The sequence below is a fragment of the Pleurodeles waltl genome, chromosome 4_2 (assembly GCF_031143425.1).
Source record: "Pleurodeles waltl isolate 20211129_DDA chromosome 4_2, aPleWal1.hap1.20221129, whole genome shotgun sequence".
In the NCBI taxonomy this organism is placed as follows: Eukaryota; Metazoa; Chordata; class Amphibia; order Caudata; family Salamandridae; genus Pleurodeles; species Pleurodeles waltl.
This window is the reverse complement of record NC_090443.1, coordinates 228,912,344-228,934,547: the sequence shown is the minus strand read 5'-3', so window position 1 is coordinate 228,934,547 and position 22,204 is coordinate 228,912,344.

The window sequence follows — 22,204 nt, the reverse complement described above, 5'->3', positions numbered from 1 at the left end:
AATCCAGAGTGCCTCTCTTTGTCGCAGGGCTAGTTCCCTATTTCCACCCCTCGGGTCTTTGGCGATGTGTTCCAACCCAAAGAATTCAAAACTCTTGTGATTGGTCTGTGAGTCACACATCATTATGTGTGTCACCAAAGGATATCTCATGTCCAAATTCTTTAGCGCTCTCATGTGTTCACCAATTCTAATTTTAAGTGCACGAATTGTGCTGCCTACATAAATTTTCTGGCATTTACAACGTATAATGTAAACCACAAAAGTGGTGTTACAGTTAATCATTGAGCAAATCTTCATTTGTGTTTTACCATCCGAAAATTCTTTCATCTTGTGACAGGCCCAGCGGCATACTCCGCAACATCCACACCTGAAAAAACCAACCGTTTTAGTGGAAAGCCATGTCGTCTTAGAAGAATTAGCAGTAAAACTGGGACTCAATATGCTTTTTAGATTACGACCCCTCCGGAATGTTACTGATAATCTTTCAGGCAAAATATCCTTCAGTGATTCATCCTGGGATAATGACGACCAATGTTTATTCATACATTTTTGTAAAATTAATGAAACCTCATTATAGTCAGTAATAAAACGGGTTATATTTGATTGATTAGTCCTCTTAATGTTGCTAATCTTTTTTAATATGTCATCTCTCTTTAAGCTTTTAGCTCTATGATGGGCCTTCCTGACCAATTTATGCGAGTAACCTCGTGCTAAAAATCTCTCACCCATGTTATCTAACTCATGGAAAAATTCTTCATCTAAGCTACAATTACGTCTAGCCCTCACAAATTCTGAGTAAGGGATAGATGCTACTTGATGCCTAGGGTGCGCGCTGTCTGCATGAAGTATAGAATTGCAAGCTGTGGTTTTGCGAAATAGTCTGCTCTGAATTTTGCCATCAGCAATGAAAATTTCAATGTCTAGAAATTCAATGCTTGTGAAACTATATTGATGTGTAAATTTCACGTTCATGTTATTAGAGTTTAAAAATTCACCAAATTCCAAAAATTTCTCTTCACCACCCGTCCAGATCATAAAACAATCATCAATATATCTTCCCCAGAATAATATATAGGTTTGCCATTGGCTTGCATTAGGGCCCCAAATCCATTTATGCTCGAACCACCCCATAAACAAATTTGCATATGAGGGGGAGAATTTGGAGCCCATGGCCACACCTTGCTTTTGTCGAAACCAATCATTATTAAATAAGAAAAAATTATTAGTCAATATCAGGTTCATCATTTCAATTATATGTCAGTATGTCAGTATGCTCCCAATAACTCGCTGATCTTTTGTGTAGAAAGAAACGGACAGCTTCTTGTCCAAGTTCATGATTGATACATGTGTATAATGCAACAACATCCAATGTTACCAACATCATGTCATTGTCCCACTCCACATCATTCAGGATGCTCAGAATATGCGTGGTATCTTTAATAAAAGATGGTAGATTACATACTAGTGGTTGCAAAAAGCAATCCACATATTCCGAAAGCTTCTCCGTAGGACCTGAAATCCCTGAGACAATAGGTCTGCCTGGCGGAAAAGGCAAACCCTTATGCACCTTGGGCAGTGTATAAAGACACGGAAATCTGGGATGATCTATTCTCAAGTACAAGTATTCTTCTTTGTTTAAAAGACCCTTTTCCCGCCAGGTCATCAGTTTTTTGTTTATTGTACAAGTTAGATTGGGAATGGGGGAAGATATATTGATGATTGTTTTATGATCTGGACGGGTGGTGAAGAGAAATTTTTGGAATTTGGTGAATTTTTAAACTCTAATAACATGAACGTGAAATTTACACATCAATATAGTTTCACAAGCATTGAATTTCTAGACATTGAAATTTTCATTGCTGATGGCAAAATTCAGAGCAGACTATTTCGCAAAACCACAGCTTGCAATTCTATACTTCATGCAGACAGCGCGCACCCTAGGCATCAAGTAGCATCTATCCCTTACTCAGAATTTGTGAGGGCTAGACGTAATTGTAGCTTAGATGAATAATTTTTCCATGAGTTAGATAACATGGGTGAGAGATTTTTAGCACGAGGTTACTCGCATAAATTGGTCAGGAAGGCCCATCATAGAGCTAAAAGCTTAAAGAGAGATGACATATTAAAAAAGATTAGCAACATTAAGAGGACTAATCAATCAAATATAACCCGTTTTATTACTGACTATAATGAGGTTTCATTAATTTTACAAAAATGTATGAATAAACATTGGTCGTCATTATCCCAGGATGAATCACTGAAGGATATTTTGCCTGAAAGATTATCAGTAACATTCCGGAGGGGTCGTAATCTAAAAAGCATATTGAGTCCCAGTTTTACTGCTAATTCTTCTAAGACGACATGGCTTTCCACTAAAACGGTTGGTTTTTTCAGGTGTGGATGTTGCGGAGTATGCCGCTGGGCCTGTCACAAGATGAAAGAATTTTCGGATGGTAAAACACAAATTAAGATTTGCTCAATGATTAACTGTAACACCACTTTTGTGGTTTACATTATACGTTGTAAATGCCAGAAAATTTATGTAGGCAGCACAATTCGTGCACTTAAAATTAGAATTGGTGAACACATGAGAGCGCTAAAGAATTTGGACATGAGATATCCTTTGGTGACACACATAATGATGTGTGACTCACAGACCAATCACAAGAGTTTTGAATTCTTTGGGTTGGAACACATCGCCAAAGACCCGAGGGGTGGAAATAGGGAACTAGCCCTGTGACAAAGAGAGGCACTCTGGATTATGAGATTAAAGGCCGTGGAGTTTGGTCTTAATACTGATAGGGAGTTGGAATTCTTTCTTGTAGAATAATCAAAGAAATGGGTGACTTAGGCATTGATGTTATCGATCATTCAATCAATATTGTTGTCATGTGTTATTCTATGTGTCAATTGAATGTGCTGTATGTTATACATGTGTGTTTTTTGTTTTTTATTCTCTCTATTGCTAACAGATTTGTATTGTTTCAGTTACTAATCAAAATCTTTCAATGAAGTCGTCAGGGGTTCAATTCATTTCCTGATGATTGAACGGGGATTATTCGATCGGGCTCCATCACCAAATTAACACACATATTTTATATAAAAATCTTCTTATCTCTAAAAATCGCTATTCTACACCTGTGATTATTCAATTTGGGTAACTATGCCCCTTGAATTGATATATTAGAGTTGGTGAGGTCATCCATTTAATAGGATGATTCGATTGCTTTCAATATTTGTAGGGGCATTTTGGATTTTCATCTAATTTGAATGCTAGTGTTTATATCAGTCTTGTTCAAGTAGTGAGTTTAAATTAGCAGTCTAGATCATAAACATTGGGGTTTTCTTCTGAGGCATTTTGAAGATATTTTGCACTTGGTATTAATGTGAGTCTTTTGTTTAGTTTTATGATGATGCCTTCGATCTTGCCGGGAGTCCGTTTTCTATGTTTCTGATTTTGTGTGTATTTGGACTTCCGGGTTCCAGACGCTAGCTGGAATAATCGCGTACTCGCGTTTCCTGTCGGTCTTACAACATCACTCAGTCGAAGACTAGCGTACTCGCCTTTCCGTCTTGCACGTAGCAGCTTTTGTAGCTTATTCCTGCTCATATTGTTAATACGGTGAGTTTTGGGTGGATTCTTGAGCGAGATTATGTTTTTGTTGTTTGTTAAAAGACCCTGATGTGGGGGTGTTTGTCGGCACTTGAATAGTGTCCACGTGTGTTCAATGTTGACTGATTTTTGATGGTTGAGGGTGCCCCTAGTTAATCGTAATGGTATGAGTAAATTGCTTTTGGGACTTCCTGAGATCACACTAGATTGAACGATTGAAGTACGTTCCCCTGTTAACATGGTATACAGACTATTTTCATGAAATCGTTATTCACTTTCTATGGATTTTGTTTATCTGTTTGCTAGATCTGGAGGCGCAATAAAGGTTATTGTATTGGATATTCATTGATTCTTGGACTAATGATCAACATAGATGGTTCATAATCGTACATTGGACTTTAGAAATCCTGTGATGAGAGGTAACTGTATTGCGAACCTTGTTGACTTAATTTTATTTGAGCATTTCCAATTTAGGAAATATAATAGGCATTAATATTCTTGTTTCAGATAATCATCACTTACTTTTTGTGTGATTTTTCGTGGATGGTGCGTGAGGATGGTTGAAGTTGGGTCAACCTTTTGAAAAATTAAGAGGTATGATTTTTTGAAGGCTACTGTACGATAATTGACACAGGGGTGTTTTTTCATCATGGATTGTTGGAATTTGGGTCTAATACAGGTTAGATGTTGTTTTGTAGATTATTTATAATTACCTCTCGAACTTCTTACACTTTGATAATCCATTGGGGATTATCTGGGCACTTATTTCACATCGTTTTTCTTTTTCTTTTCTTTTCTTTTCTCTTTTTCTTTTTTCCTTTTGATTAAGGGACACTATTAGAGATAATGATACTATACGGTTTAATACTTCGGCCAATTTGTTTGGGACTTAAGTTAGAATGTCCACTAATACTTTCTTTGTTAACTCTGAGGACTAGGTTGTAGGATTTTGATTTTTAACTTAATCAACTTCATTTACAATTTTAGCCCTGAAGAAGTCGTTTGGGATCGATTTGAAGTGTTCCCAAGACGAAACACGTGTTGGCTTGAATTGTACCGGCTTGAATTGTACCATTTTGGAGATATGTTTATACCTATGAGGAGCGAATATGTAAAGCATTAAATGGACTTTTTGAATTTGTATTAAAAGTTGATACTCGAAATTGCAGAATTTTCTACAGACCAAATATCTTTTCTAGGTGTGCCACACTATGTAATCCTTTTTGTTGGGTTGTTTCTAACCTATAAGGGGGAAGGGGGTGTTCCCTTGTGTAGGCACCCAGGTTTTTCTTTGTTTTCATGTCTACTTGATTAATAATTGATGCTATTTGTTGATCCTGAGCGCCCATTTAACCCCATTTTTCACCCCACTAGCAATTTTGTAGGTACTTTGTGACTCATTGTTGCCGTCCGATTATGTTGCTCAGATGGGCCAGTAATGTCCTCTATATCCAGACCTCCATGAGTGTCTTCTTCACTGAGAGCTTCATCCAGGGAGATAGTGGCAGTCTGTTCTGTGGCCTCTATGTGCTCAGCAGCAGCTCGACCTGTTGATGTTAAACATACATTGTCACTAATTGTATTGTGACATCTACCTTGAACGGTGTAGAGTTACAGTAAACAGATACCTTGTACAAAGTTAAGTTGCAGTTAATCCTATTGTACCAAGTTACCATGGTACTGGGTGTATTGACATGACATGTGTGAAGCTTGTCAATTCATTTTGTCTACAGCAGCTGCTCAAATGTGCAGATCATTGGCACTTTGGAGGCTGTCCTGAAAATAACTTCTTGCCACCAGTGCACGCAAAACAGTGGTTAGCCAAGATATGGCTTTACCCATTTGGAGGCCTAGTTGAGAGTGATGCAGGCAAACCCAGGGCTTTGTTGTATGTGTGACTGTAGTCATCATGTGGATAGTGCAATATGAATGTGCCTGCAGCCAATACCAATATGGTGAGACGTCTTGAGACCCTATGAATACTTGTTCACACTGGGTAAGGTGTCATTCCTGTCCTCAAATATTTCATCTTGGGTTAGCAAGACAATATGGCGCTTTGTTGACAGATACGTCTCTGACATGGGCATTATCTGTGCTTGATCATTCCCAGGTAAAAATACTTCTTTTGAAAGTTGACAAACAACGGTATTTGGACAAGTGGCCACTATGCTGGTGGCTGAGGTATGCCACTTAGCAAATGATAGCCTCACAGATGAGTACAATTCAATTGAAAGAAAAGAAACAAGGGTATTTGGGCAAGTGCACACTGGTCTGGTATTTGTAGTAACAGACATAAGGCCTGCTGAGAGTCATTCCAGGTGAGTACACGTCATTTGAGAGTTCGCAAACAGGGGTATTTAGACAAGTGACCACTGGACTAGTGTTTGGAGTTACTGAAAAAGTGCCTCCTGTGAGTTGCACTCATGTCACACTCTCTACTACACACACTATAACCATGATATCCCGCCAGGTGAGCACACTTCAAGTGGAAGTTCATAAACAGTGGTATTTGGGCAATTAAAAACTGAGCTGGCGTTTGGAGTGGGAGAAACAGTGCCTTCTGGGAATTGCAGTTAGGTCACTTTCTCTGTTACACACACTGTTCAACTGTTGAGTCTTAAACTGCATTTATGTTTGGGCATACATTTACCTGTTGAGACATACCCTGAATCCTGGGATTATTGGGCCAGATGTACCATCACGGCCCATTGCGATTCGGTAATATCGATTTTTAAGAAATCGCTATTACCGACTCGCAAAGGGCCATGTATCACATTTGCGAATCGGTAATAACGATTTCTTAAAAATCGCAAATGCTATTACCGAATCGCAAATTGCGATTCCGGCCCTATTCGCAGCTATGGTCCTGTTGGCCCATAGATGCGAATATTTTGCATTTCCAAAATTGCGATTTCTGAACCAGAAATCGTAATTTTGGAAATGCAAAAGGCCAGGCTGCTGGTGGCCTAAGGCCCCCTCTCCTGCACCCCAAAAACTTTTTTTTCAACATGTAAGGTAGACACATGCCAAAAGGGCATGTGTGCTTTACATGTTGAAATAAAAAATGCAGTTTAACTGCATTTTAAAATTTTGCACCAGGTTACCGCCTGGTTGCAAAGCATGGTATTTTGCAAGTGCAAAATGCCATTTTTGGAAAAATCGCAATTTGCGATTTTTTCCAGAATAGCCTTGCGACCTGGAAATTGTGATTTGCAAATTGCGACTCGCAATTTCCAGGTTGCAACGCAATAAATCGCTATTTTAGCGATTTCTTAGTTGTGGTCTGCGAATGCATTTCATGCATCGCAGACCACGGTTTTGCACTCGCAAACGGCTGATTTTACCGTTTGCAAGTGCAAAATAATTTCATACGTCTGGCCCATTGTTGTTTATTGATTGACTTATATGTCCCATTTGTACCAATAGCATGTGATGGGCCTCAGTAGCTGTGATGTCGGGTCTAACAATACAGACTGACGGTGTTCAAACTCAGAAACTCTGGGTAATGAATGTTGGTGGGGTACATGAACAAAAAAGTGGGGAAAGGTGAGCTATGAGCATGCATGACAGCATGTTAGTGATTTTTTTTGTGTTGTGACTTGCCAGACTCCATTCCCCCAGGTATTCATGCCAAGACCTCAGGATGCAGAATAGCCAAGACCTTCTCCTCCCAGGGAAGGAGATATAATGGGGCACTGGGAGAGCCACTGATAGTCTTCTTGGCCTGCAGCTGGTGCCTGGAGACCCGGTTCTGACAGTGCTGGAGGTCAGATCACCTATTTCCAGGCCTTTGCGCCACTGGTGGTCTGCCTTTTTTGCTTTGCAGTCGGCGGTCCTGCCTGTGTAACTCGTAATAGGGTGGTCTGTAAAACTGCCAGCATGGCGGTCTATTCAGGACAGCCAGCATGGCGGTCTATTCAGGACAGCCAGCATGGCGCTCCAACTGCCAATCTTGTAATGAGGCCCTTAGTCTAGAGTTGGAATAATATATGTTATCCCTTTAGTGTCCAACATCTTCCCCAAATTTGTTTAAATTGGAGTGGGAATAGTAAATGTCACCCCTTTAGTGGCCAACACCTTCCTCAAAACGGTTTAGATTAGTGTATGAATTGTAAATGTTACCCTTTTAGTGTTCAAAATGCCTTACTTTGGAGTGGGAATATTTAACTTAACCCTTTAAGTGTTAAATTACTTTCTTCACCCCTTCGCTACCAGGCCTTTTCCCCTACTGTGCTGAGCCTTTTTGGGCTATTTGGCGCAGTTTGTGCTTAGGCCCTCATAACGTTTTGTCCACATAAGCTTTCAACTCTAAATTTGTGTCCTTTTTTCCAACATCATAGCAATTTTAAAGATAAAAATTGGAAATACATGCTGCTGAAGAAAGCATGTGTTTTTTCCCTGAAAATGGCATCAACAAAGAATTTGCAGTGCTAAACTCACCATCTTCCCAGCTTTCAGGACCAGGCAGACTTGAATAAAAAAAAAACACTTTTCAACACAATTTTGGCATTTTACTGGGGCATACCACATTTTTACTGTTTTTTGTGCTTTTAGCCTCCTTCCAGTTAGTGACAGAAATGGGTGTGAAACTGATGCTGGATCTCAGACAGGTAAACCTTTGTGAAAAGTAGACAAAATACTGAATTCAGCAAGGGGTCATTTGTGTAGATCCTTCAAGGCTTTCCTACAGAAAGTAACAGCTAAAATAAAAAATAAAAATGAAATTGAGGTGAAAAAGAGCCATTTCTGTCCACATTTTCTTCTATAACTTTTCCCAGCTATGGCATATTTGTGAAACCAATATACCCTTACGACTGCTGGACTCTTCTGGTTGTGCAGATATCTAGGGCTTGTAGGTTCATCAAGAACCCAAGGTACCCAGAGCCAATAGATGAGCTGTGACTTGCAATGGGTTTTCATTGTATACCGGTTTACAACAATTCATTTGGTGAAATATAAAGAGTGAAAAATAAGTATCAAGGAAACCTTTGTATTTCCAAAATGGGCACAAGATAAGGTGTTAACAAGCAGTGGTTATTTGCACATCTCTGGATTCTGGGATCCCCATACTAAAATGTGAATTACAGGGCATTTCTTTTTTACACACTGTCTTACACTTGGAAGAAGAAAATGTAGAGAAATACAAGGGGTGATAACACCTGTCCTTCTATTCTGTGTTCCCCTAAGTCTCCAGATAAAAATGGTACCTTACTCATTTGGGTAGGCATAGTGCCCGCGACAGGAAATGCCTCAAAACACAACGTGGACACATAACATTTTCCCAAAGAAAACGGACATGTTTTTTGCAAAGTGCCTAGCTGTGGATTTTGGCCTCTAGCTCAATTGGCACCTAGGGAAACCTAGCAAACCTATACATTTTTGAAAACTAGACACCTAGAGAAATTCAGAACGGGGTGACTTGGTGGGCTTTCACTGAGTTCTGTCACCCAGAATACTTTTCAAACCTAAAAATGTGGCAAAAAAATACTTTTCCTCAAATTTCTGTGCTGTAATGTTCCGGAATCTGATGGGAGACAAAAGCTTCCTTCCACCCAGTGTTTCCCCACATCACCCGATAAAAATGGTACCTCACTTGTGTGAGTAGGACCATTGCCCGCAACAGGAAATGCCCCACAATACAACGTGAACATATCACAATTTCCCAAAGAAAGTAGACATGTTTTTTTAAAAGTGCCTAGCTGTTTTTTGGCCTCTAACTCAGTTGTCACCTCGGAAAACCTAGCAAACCTATACATTTTTGAAAACTAGACACCTAGGGTAATTCAGAATGGGGTGACTTGTGGGGCTTCACTGAGCTCTTTCAACCCAGAATCCTTTGCAATCCTCAAAATCTGGCAAAAAAAAAAACTTTTTCCTCTGATTGCACTGCTGCAAGGTTCTGGAATCTGAGGGGAGCCACAATCGTCCTTCCATCCAGCATTCCCCCACATCTCTCGATAAAAATGGTACCTCACTTTTGTGGGTAGGCCCAGTGCCCATTGCAGGAAATGCCTCAAAACACAATGTGGAAACAATGTGGACACATCACATTTTCCCAGACAACTGACCTGTTTTTTACAAAGTGCTTAGCTGTGGATTTCGGCCTCTAACTCAGACGGCACCTAGGGAAACCTAGCAAACCTATACATCTGTGCTTCTTGCATAACGAAGCAGTGACCCATGTATGTTCGGTATCCATGCACAGCCACTGAAAAGATTACCCAAAGGCAACTCCACCTCAGTTGATTTGCCAGAACTTAGATTTAGTATGATACAACATAAAGCAAGTAGGGACACAGAGGCCTGATTGAGATGGGCACTGGGGACAGTAATACCGACTCTCCTGCAGCTTTCTATGCTTCAAGCACACTTTACAGCGACAACATGGATGATCCTTTTTGGGTGTTTTACTAATGCGATCAGCAAAGTGTCACTCCTGCAGCCTTTCCACATCCTCCACATCCTCCAGGACATACGAGGTGAAGGCTGCTGCTGCATCTGGAACAACAGTGAGGCTTTCAATTACAGACAACTGAAAGTCGAGGAAAGTCATGAGTCTTCCTGTGATTGTCTGAGGGTAAACAACATACGCATTGCATGTTGCCATCTGGATCAGGTGGGTAAACAGTTTCTTGTACCAAATGTGAGTTCTACAACACACATTCTAAGGTTGAAGAACTTGGTCTTTCTTGTCCACTCCGTCCATGTACTTATTGTAATCAAGTATACAGATGGGCTTGTGGACTTCGCCATCTGACCTCAAACCATGATTGGGGAAGTGCTCTCATCATGAATTGTAGTGTGCACATTTACATCACGTGTATCAAAGAACTTGACAACGAGTTGTTTGTTGGAACACAAAGCAGTACTCTAGGATTTCTGGAGCTTCTTGCAAACAAGTTTGTGTGGGAATCCTTTGCGAACTGTACCACAAGCCACAGTGACAGCTTTGTGGAGCTCACTGAACATCTCTACTCCTGTATAGAAATTGTCCACATAAAGATTATAACCTTTGTGAAGGAGTGTCTGGGCAAGTTCCCATACAATCCTACCTGTGACCCCTAACACGGGAGAGCAACCTACAGGGTTTAGGGTAGAGTCCTTCCCTGTATACACTCACAAGCTGTACATATAACCAGAAGAGTTCTTACACAGCATGTACAGCTTTATGCCATGGCAAGCTCTTTTGCTTGCAAAATACTGTCTGAACAGCAGCTGTCCTTTGTACAGGATCAAGCACTCATCGACGGCTATATTCTTTCCATGAGTATAGAACTCTGGAAACCTGGCAGACAATTGTTCCTTGATAGGCCCAATTTTGAACAACCTGTCATGGTCTGGATGGTCCTGGAGCAATGCAGCAGAATTGTCATTGAAATGCAGCATGCACTGCAGCAGCAAAAATTGATCTCTGCTCATATATGATGCGAAGATGGGGGTTACCCAAACCGTGCGAGTCGTCCAGTAGGACTGCAAGGTGGGCTTCTGCACTAACTCCATTTTGACCTTAAGGGCCAAACATATCTTCATCTCTGCCAGCGAAGTGGGAGTCCACTGGCGTGCCCTTGAACGGGGCCCTAGAGTGCCTCCATGCTCCCTCAGAAATTGGTCGGCAATCAAATTTGTTTGCTGCACAATTTCCTGAAGGAAGTCAACATCCAAAAATAGATGGGTGTAGTTGACTGGCAAAAAGTTGGCCATACTGACTTTACATCCAGTGCCACCAGTAAAAGGTGAAATTGCTGAATTAAATCAGGGGGCTACCAAGAGAGAACTCTCTCTGTGCTTGCTTTACGCACCTGCTCTCTGTTTTCGGCTAGCCGGCTGTTGAACTGCTGCACAGACTGTGCTTGCGAAGGGACAGCACGACTGTCATCATCGTCTCCCTTAAGATGTATCGTCGGATGGGACTCCGCCAACTGAAAAATCGCTTCCAGATTCTGTCGTATTGTCCTCTCCCTCAGATGCTGTCTCAGTCTCTGATCCTGCCTCAGAGCTAGCCCTCATAACCTGAGTTAGGGCTTGAGCAGCAGTCATCCAACAAGACGCCATGTTTGTTACTGGCTAAACTGTCCCTCTAAAGTACTAGCCTACTTAGAGGGCAGATAGAGTCACAAAATTGCTTGCGGGTGTGTGTGATGTGTCCAATAGAAAATGTTGTCACCTTGCCTTCGCTTTTTCTCTGATTCAGCAGATTCTCTGAAGACACTGAAATAAACAAAACAGGCACACTATCATCACAGCCTTTAGCGTTGGTGGCTCAAAGTGTGACAGTCATTTTTTGGTGCTCTGCCACCCATGACCTCCACTTCTAATTCCCTCAGTACCACCCAGCAACAGTGCCCCTCATATCTTCATAGCCCCCCTCCACATACATTTCATTTGTTTTAAAGCACAGGTAACGCCTAGCTTCACTAATCCACTCAGCTAAATACATGTATATCCTTTGCAGCAGGCATAAAAACCATCTGAGCTACTTTATGCATCAAAACTGCTACTAGACAAAAGAGAGATCTATTTCTTATAAAGAGAATCTATCTTTCTCTACTCTCTCTATTTATCTATTTTCATATTTATCACATATATTTATATATATATATATATATATATATATATATATATATATATATATATATATATATATATATATATATATATATATATATAGAAAGAGAGATTGACTCTCTACATCACTTCTTTTTTTATACATGTGTGCTTTCCCTGGGGCCGATCGTGATCCCCATGACAAAGCGCACACGTATAAAACAAGCACTTGCAATGGAAAGAGTCTTGCATTTGCTCCCGTTAAAAGTATTAGCTTTGTAAACTCCTAACCAGACATTTCTTGCCACATAAACCAAGCCGAAGGCCGCTATGAACACAAAGCAAACACACAAAAGGAAGCAGAAGTTCGCTCTCAGTGAAACGTATCAGCTAAAGTGCAATTATTCATGTATTTCCCTAATGAAATCACCCTAACTTTAAAAGGCACGCCCACAAACATAACAAACTTGACATGGGTGTGGTTAAAAGCCCACAGAGAGATTACACTCAGGACAGAGCGCTTTGCGCTCGACCCTAAAAATGACCCCAGCATTTTCATTTTAAAAAAACATATTCCTGGGGGGGGCGCAATCGCTCCCCAGTGGAAACCTTAAAAAAAAAATATATATAATATATGCCCCCCCAGGGTCGGTCCATGTAGGAAGGGCCGACCCGCGAGTTTTTAAAAACATTTATATACAGAATAGGCACAATAGCTGTAGAGAAGAACCCCAACATCGTTTTTTATAATTTTGTGCCCCCAAGGGGGTGGCCCACTTACACAGGGGCCGACCTCCCCAAATAAGATCCCTGGTGCCTAGGGGCATTTCGTGGCCATGGATCGGCCATGGAAAGCAGCTGGGCTGCAATCCACAGCCAGGAAACAGTGCCAAGAAGGCATCAATGGAAAAGGGAGACTCTCCCCTTTCCATAGTGCCTCCCTGGCATCTGGGGAGGCTGCTTTGGCCTTTTTTCCCCCACCGGAGTGGGGAGAGGATGTTCACCTGCTCCTCTGCTCCTCGAGTGGGGAAAAATGTGACATCAGCGCACCGTCACAGAGAGTTGGGGGGAGACGCAGAAGTTCTTCTGCATCTCCCGGGATAGTAAAAAAATAATAGAAAATCCTTCAGTACATTGCACAAGAGGATTTTTTAACCCCCTTCCTGGTGTCGGCCACTGGTCATGACCCGCACCAGGGAGGTAGTGTGGGCGTCGACCGCACCAATGGGGATAATAATGTAACAATGTTATATTGTTTTATGTTACTTGCTTTTTTGAAGATTAATTATTATGTATGTGTTTTTATTGCAGTTTTTTCGGTTGAGTTTTTTGTTTTACTTTGCAGGTTTTTCTTTGCAAACTTGCCATATTGGCATTAGGATTTAGCATTTTCTTTCTTAAGGAAATCTGTCCCGGATTCTATTAAACTAATCATTTTTACTTTGATTTCATTTTTTCAGGTTTCCAGGAGTGTTTCTTTTTTCACTGCTCTCTACATGGAGACCAGTACAGGACTCCCTATTCAACATGACAGCCACATTAGCCGTGTATTTTATCCCATACGTGGGGTCTGCAAAATGTGTGTTGAAGTTAAGGTACGTATTGTACTTAATCATGTAGATGTCTATATAATATCTATATGACAACACATACAGATGGATTTTTTAACATTCTTTTCTGCTTTTTTTTTCCCGTAGCCTTTGCTTTCCTTAGGATACTTTTGGTGAGACTCTGAAGCATGGATTCGATTACTTTTTGTACTTCCTTTCTTTTACCTGTTTCATGTTTCTTACAACAGCTCAAGTGGTCAAAAGGCACACTAATCTGTCTCTCTTTTTAGCAGTATTCAGAGGTGTTTTTAAGTTTAAGGCTGGTAAGTTTGCCAGTTTTGTGAAACTCAAGGTGGTTTAAGTTAGGTCACCTATAAAATAAAATAAAAGATTCCTTCTTCTAATTTAACATTATTGATGATACATAAACCCATTGCATTTTGGGCGAAAGATGTCCCTTCTTCAGGAGTAAAGCTCTATGTTATTCAAAATGAGCCAAACATATACAGACAAGGGAACCAGGAGGGAAAAAAAACATAAAAAATAAACAATAAGTAAATCATTAATACCAAGAGCCACTCTGAAGCTGTATTCAAATGTCATAACCTCATGCATGAAGAGAAGAACTGAAATATAATGGTGAGTTTCTCCCATGTGTAACATGTGATTCAGCTCACTACTCCATACTTATCTCCAATGCAATGATTATATGTTATTTAATAATATATTAGTACTTTGTGAACCAGAATTAACATCTTTGTGTCATCTGAGATGTATGGATATCACTGAGCCCGACCTCTAACACAAGTGCATCCAACCTTGTGCACTTTTAGCTCAAGAGCCAAAAGACGACATGAAGCTTGCTCCCAGGTGTAGAACTAATGTGTCCAATGCTCGCAAAGGGTTTAGCCGCGTACCATGCAACGGTAAACATACTTACTCCAAAGTGTAGATAGGGAGCTTGAGGGTACAATATTGGTACAAAAACTCACTGACCCTCTTAAAGATGCAAACATAATGTCCTGTCAGGTCCACATACTGTGCATTCTACCAAGATAAAAAATAACTAATTTCCCATTTTACCTGTAAACAATGGTATCATCTTTATACATGCGGGGAAGGCATTTCAACACTCAAGCGTAAGTGAACAGAAAGCAGATCGATATCATGCGATGTTTCACTGTGAAAAATTCTATCAATCATCTTGCGAACCTGCTACAGCCCTTACCTTCAATACCCGATACACCATCAATCAAGTCAGAGTCCCGAGTGATGCAGGGTTTGAGCACATCCCATACTGCCGTTAAATATTCCTTCATCGGCCTTTGATCATGGATGTTTTTAACAAAAACTAAAGATAACTATTCTATTGTAGTGAATCCAATTTAACTTTTATTGGGACTCAGGAGGTTAGCCTTGCCTTTTAGATTGCAGGTATGTGCCCCATCACCTACTTACATTTAACCTACTTAATGTGCTCTGTTTTAGCCCATTTAATGTATTATTATTTTAAATCGCTGTTATTGTTATAGTTAGAGAAATGTTTAGATTTCCATTATCAGTGCCACTCTGTGAAGGCATCACTATCAGCGTCATAGTCTAGTGATGTACGCAGGCATTCACATCAGGTCCCTTTCTCCTTTCTGTGTGACAGGAACCTTATGTACACTTGGGGATTGTTTACATAATTGCTGCCACAAGTCTGCCTCCTTAGCAATTGTTTGGGAACACACCTGCATCAGGGGCTTACATGATCTCTTTAAATACATTTCACACAGACAAAGTTATCAGAGGGATTCCTTCCTGATGCCATCTACGCCATCTATGCTGCATGTCACCTCGCTGCAGAACTCAGCCTTCTTGTCATCACAGAATCCGATCTAAAGAACTAATTTCTAGGTAACGAGGGTTGATTGGCTGCTTAGGTTTATCATACCTAGCTCTCATTAGGCATAAGATTTTCAATGCTAGGGATTTTACATCTCATGTTTATTGCAAGATGGTAGGGTTCTTTGTATTCACCACTCTCATTATCACAGTTATGCTTCTTTTATTGTTTGTTATCCTAATGATTGCAGCTCAAGCATTTTATCATAGATTGCAATCCTTTTAATAAACCTATTGAATGTTTTCCTGCATCTCCTTCATTGCCTATGTGTGACTGAGACTTATTGCTAACGTGAGAAAAGGATAACTTCTGTTCACCACAACTCCCCTGAGATGTTGCAATCTAGAGTCCATAAGTAAGTTTTGCCAGAAATCATCTTTTACTGTTCGGATTTTTGGTGAGGTGCTGCTTGCGAGCCGGGAAGGTGGGGCCGACAGTTGCGACTTGTTGTAGGAGTGACCTAGTCGTCTTCAAACAAAAGTGCTGTTATCCCTAAACCAGCAGTTTTGCCTAGAAGCGAGACTCAAACTACAACATGGCACCCCCAATGATGATGTTTTGGCACTAATTTATGGATATCTCTGTCTCACACACAGCAGGTACCGCAAGTACCAATACAAGGAGACACCCATGGTCTTAGGGAAAATCCTCTTCAACTCCATAGGGAGCACCTAACTAGGATGTAGGCTGCTCAAGTTTGAACTCTTAAAAGGACTTTCTCCCCATTTGGTGTTCCATCTCTGCACCCATTATTCAATATGGCTAATGCCACAGACATTTCAGAAAATGTCAGACATACATTTATACAACATGTACAAGCCCATGGCTTAACAGATGAGGGCGGGGATGTCACATCTGTAGTAGAAGCTAATGAAGCTTACCAAACAGAAACCTTCTATTCCTGGGTCACCTTTACTGAAAAAGATGACAGAACACATACATTTCACACATATAAAATATCGAACATACAGCAGCGGTACCAAGCTTACCGGTATCTAGAGATACCACTTTCCTATCAAGAACATCCAAATTGGTTCAGTGGTGCCCTACCAAATGTAATACAACCTGTCAGATTGGGTCCCTTGAGTAATGACAAACCAATGTGGCCCATGTTTATCACAAGCACACCACATCCTGGTGTACAGACCATGCACATAGCTGACATACACACACTTTACAATGAGCTAGTACAATTTTATAGATGATTAGTACATTCGCTATGCAGACCTTGAACACTGCCTCAGCATGGGCTGCACCAGCTGGTCACCAATTGGCTGTTACTGGGATTAACCAACAAACAGTACATTCTATCATGGGAAAAGTACCTGCAGAACATGAGAAGATTCTGTTCTGGATAGCACAAAAAACGAATCAGCTGGAAGCAGTGTTTCCCCATATGGGACCCCAAGATAAACACAGAATTCTCACAATGTGCTTGCCATTTGGATTGGTTCCCTCAGTGGATGACTGCACCACATGGGGTACAGTCTTTGCTGCAATTTACACTGCCACACATGGTACCCCGACACTTGCCAATTTACCGGAAGTGTTACTACAAATTCAAAATGAAAACGGGGCTGCTCCAGCCCTAGATCTGGGGATGAAACTGATATGTAACTTTGACATAGTCTCCTCAATAATACTCAGTAACATTAAAGGGGAAGCTGTTGCGTTTGCTGTATGCCATCGGCTCTAGAAGATTCCACAGTTGGAACATGAACGTCAACTACTGAAATTATTTCCAACACATATACTAGTATAGGGCAGGACAGTTCGGGGGTCAAGCCAAAAAAGCCTGAAATTCAGAGTACCACCCCTAACAACAGTACTAAACAATCACAAGAGGGCTCTAAAAACGCTTGGATAAACAGAAACAAAATATAGAGAGAAGAAGTCAGAGAGCAGACTCTTCACATGTGGAGAGCTCTGAAAGGAGATATAATCTCAGAAATAGAGAAACTTTAAAGGCTCCTGACAGATATACTGATTCACATCCCTCTTGTTCCTTTTATGACACAGCAGATAGACGTAATGAAAGAGTTGGCCAGTCAGAGCCATGTCCTTACTAGGTGAAACACAAGAAAGACTTGCATCAGTCTTCAGACAAGAAAGAAGACAAATCCTCACAACAAAAGCCACAATTCAAAAATCTAAAGGTGCCAGCAATTTCAAATAAACATGGACAGTGACCCTGCTGTACAACGTGCAGAAGTCACGATATGTCGCCAAAGTCTCAAAGATCATCTGGTTGTAATAGCAATTAACAATTTTCTTGCATTCGAGACTGCAGACGGGCGCATGTTCCCACCCGACAGGGTTTATGATTTAAATATCCAGATTGAGGGAGTCATAGAGCACACCATTAGTGTAATTGTTTGGGATTAAATTAATTGTGCTATCATATTGGCAGAAAAAGAATAGCCACATGAACACATTCGTAAGCTCCCACATGGGGAAGATATCATTTTGCCAAGATCTTGTTCCTGAATCGGTCAAACAAGCCTACGCTGTTGACTGGGCTTTGGCGCAGACACCAGCCCTATACCGCAACTGCGTAGAGTGGGATAAGGATACGCCTACCATGTAATACCTATCAGGTCCACACCCCAACCTTAGCCCCAATATCCTGTTAAACACAAGGCTAAAGCTCCAGTGAAGGAGATCTTCACTCAGCTCAAGTTCCAGGGAGTAATAGAGTCCTGTGTCTCTCTGCAATGAATAACCCGTTATTCCCATTGCAAAACCAGACTAATCATATAGAATAGTCTTAGATTACAGACACCTAGGCAATTGCATAGGCACCTATGCAATATACACAGCACCACACTAATTTACAACATAGTGCATAAAAAACGCAAAACAACCTTGGATATTTCTAACGTTTTTTTCTGCCAAAACTTAGCGCATGAAAGTCGGGACCTGAGTGCATTCTTATTTGGCTCCCAAAATCATTTTTGCCGCTTGCCCCAGGGCAATAAGAACAGCCCAAGGTTGTTCTCTGCCCGTGTATCATCAATATTGCATGATATTGATCCCAAGACGTTGTCCTATATGGATAGCATCTGTCTCACAGATGATGACCTCAAAGTTAATCTTGCTGGGGTCGATCGGATCATTCTATGATTCGCATACATTGGCTACAAATTCCATTTCAAGAAAACTAAAATAGCCTTTCTCAGTATATTGTTCCTGGGATACAAGCTATTGAATGAGGGCAAGAGCCTGGCCTCGCACCTTTTAGAAAAATTTGCTTAACTTCAACCACTAAACACGATCAAGAAACTACAGTCTACTTGGTTTCTTCAATTTTGTCAGAACTTGCGTTCCAGATTATGCACAACGCATCAAACCACTCTATGATTTAATTCCCACAGATTTTTCCAGCTGACATTGGACAGTTACACATGCATCCTTAGAGGATTGCAGTAAGACATGCTAGAAGCAAAACACTTACACAAGTGACAGCAAAACAAATGTAGTCATCAGAATAATTGCTGGTGCTAACAGGTTCACCTATGGCACCTTTAACAAGGGTGACACGGTTGTATGAAAGAACCACACATGGTGGAAGAACGCATGCCTTAGTATTGTGGTAGGAACCAAGACCGCATTGTTTCCACGTAAGGCATTGCTATGCATCCCTTTGCAATGAATTTGGTTGGAAAAGCAGGCCTAGTAAAGGCATATGTGGAAATGGCATGCAAAACGGCATGCATGGTTCTGTCATACATTCCTCCCACCTGCTCTGAGGCCCAAAACTACCCCCACCCAATAGCTAAACTATCCCAATCCTACCCACCCACCCTCAAAACCTTAACTACCCGACACCCCCAACCACCCTGAGCCCTAAAAAATCTACCCTACCCCATCCCTGCACCTGAAAACTAAACTACTGTGACACACCCCACCTGCCCTGAGCCCTGAAACCTTCCACCTAATAAGTAAATTACCCTGGATAAGCCCTAAAAAAATTAAACCGACCCTCCCACCTCACCCCTAAAAACTAAATTACCCCCACCATGAGCCCTAAATAAAAACTACTTTGACCACCTCACCCTTGCCCCTAAAAACTAAACCACTCCAACACCCCACCCACCGTAAGCCCCAAATCCACCCCACCGCAAAAACTACCCACCAACCCTGCACCAATGCCACTTACCTCACTGCGTTCTCTCCTGATCCTTGCTCCTCTTCTTTCCTCACTTCTCCCGCCTTTCCTTAAACCTTCCCCACCCCTTTAAAAATACACTTCCCCACCCTAAGCCCTAAATAAGAAATAAAAAAAATCTCCTTACTCCCGCCCCCTAAAAAAACTCCAGTCCCACTTACCTCACCACGTCTTCTCCCCATCCACTCTCACTCTTTCTATGCCTTGACCACATAGATGTGTAATTTGGCACATGTGTGGTTAAGGCACAGAAAAAGCCATGCACTGTTCTGGCAAGTGTGGATACGCAATGCCGTCCATGTTGTACGCAATGCGTTGTTAATGATGTTTCCTGGGTGACACGGTGCCTGTAGCATACAAATCACATTTATACTCAAATGCAGAACACACTTAGCACCCGTAGAATTTTTTTTAACTGCTGTACAGATGGTTGCCATCAAGGAGAGACCACTAACCCAAGGGAAATGCATTCTTGTCCTTACCCCAGTGCCAGACCTAGAAGCTGGCACCAAAGCAAGCATTCCTAACGCTAAAGCATTACATGCATATTGGATTCAATCGGCAGCCTCCCTGACTGCCACTGATGTTGATTACATCTTTGACCAAAACTTCAAGCACAGGAATTTCTCCAATACGAATAGGAGTACCCTGAACTTCTGAACTTCTTAACATCTTGCCACTTGACAGATACCAAACTGTCATTTACACTGATGGTTCAGCACAACCTCCTGTAGATACAAAACATCAATACTCAGACGCTTGCTGTGAGCGTAGTGATGAAAGATAGTGTATTTGACCCTCAACATACCTGCACGCAGACCCTGAGGGTCTGCACAGCACAGTTGGCTGAACTTAAAACTCTTATTTTGGCACTGGTACACATGGCTCTAGGACACCTCACATTGATTTGTGTGAATCGTACTACTTTCTCCAGTCCTATAATGATTATCTCAATCATTGGTGGTTGAACAGGTTCAAAGACTGCAAAGGGGAACACCATAAAACACAGAACTCTCTGGAGAAGGGTAGCTGGTCTTAAAGATAAGCTACCAGATGCTCACGTAGTACATACATTTGGCCACCAAAGTGTAGGAGCACACGTTATAAGAAACACTCTGGCTGATGGAGTGGCCGTATCTGCAATTGCTATGGCTTCTGTTGCTGCAGTGACTCATTCTCACTCAAGATTGGATAATGAAATTCAATCTGCAGTGAAAGCTTCAGCTGAGGGCAAGCCTCTTCCAAAAGCATACCCTACTATGTATTCGTATCATATCATTGCACGGAATGTTGCCTTTGCAACAATTCCTGGGTTGGAGATTGAGTGATTCCCAACCAAGAGCAGAGATTAGATCTCATCAAAGCAGTGCATGAGGGTGTTGCATCTGCTCATGCTGGTGTTGTAGCCACATTTCACTCTTACAGAAATGCTTCCAGTGGCAGGGTCTATACAAATAGACAAACGCATATTTCCTTTGCTATGACATTTGCCAGCAAATTAAAGGCTCAAACAACAAATGCCCACCGCAGACATCCCTCTTACTGTCCAACATGCCACTGCAATGTGTGTACCTGGACCATTGTGTCCCTTACAACCTGATGGTGTATACAAATACATCTTAGTCACTGTTGATTATTGTTCTAGATTCCTGTGGGTATGTCCAAAGTTGTCAACTGACAGTGGAACTGTTATAAAAGACTTGCTGGTCTTTCTCAGTACAAATGCAATAGCAACATTCTACTCATACCAGGGCCCTGATTTTGCCTCTAGAGGATTCAGGGACATCACGAGGATGATAGGTGTTGAACCCCATTACTCTTCTCTGTATGACCCCAAGGGTAATTCTGTGGTGGAGAAAAGGAATCATGACCTAAAGCAGTGATTAGCAGTTTGAGTATTAGATACAGGCCGCAGTTGGCTTCATCACCTACATGGGGTCCCGATAGCACTGAATATTCTGCCAAGATGGTCCTTGGGAGGATGCACTCCTTATGAGTTCCTCTTTGGGATACATATGTATGTCTGGTATGGTGGCAACAGACACACCTTTTAACATAAATAAACATCTCACTGTCATACAGGCACTTCAATAATTTCATAATGATAATTCATCTGCCAGTGCTGCCACTCTAGGAATAAGGGATTTTCCAACAACTTCTTCAGCTGGATTCCTAAAGTTTTGGATCTGTTTCATGAGAAGATTGCTGTGAAAAAGGAATTCAGCCCATCCGTCCAGTCCTGGGAATACAAGGCACCAGAACTTTCATCCTGCCACTGTTGTCAGGTTCCAAAGGTAACAGATTTGTCTCCATCGACAACATAAAATTGCATCATGTGGCCAATCTTGCACAGTAGACCCAAAGGTCCCTTGGGCAGTCCCCAGTCCCTTCTCACTACCCAACAGGATATACCACTTCAAAGAAGAAACAACAAAACTTCT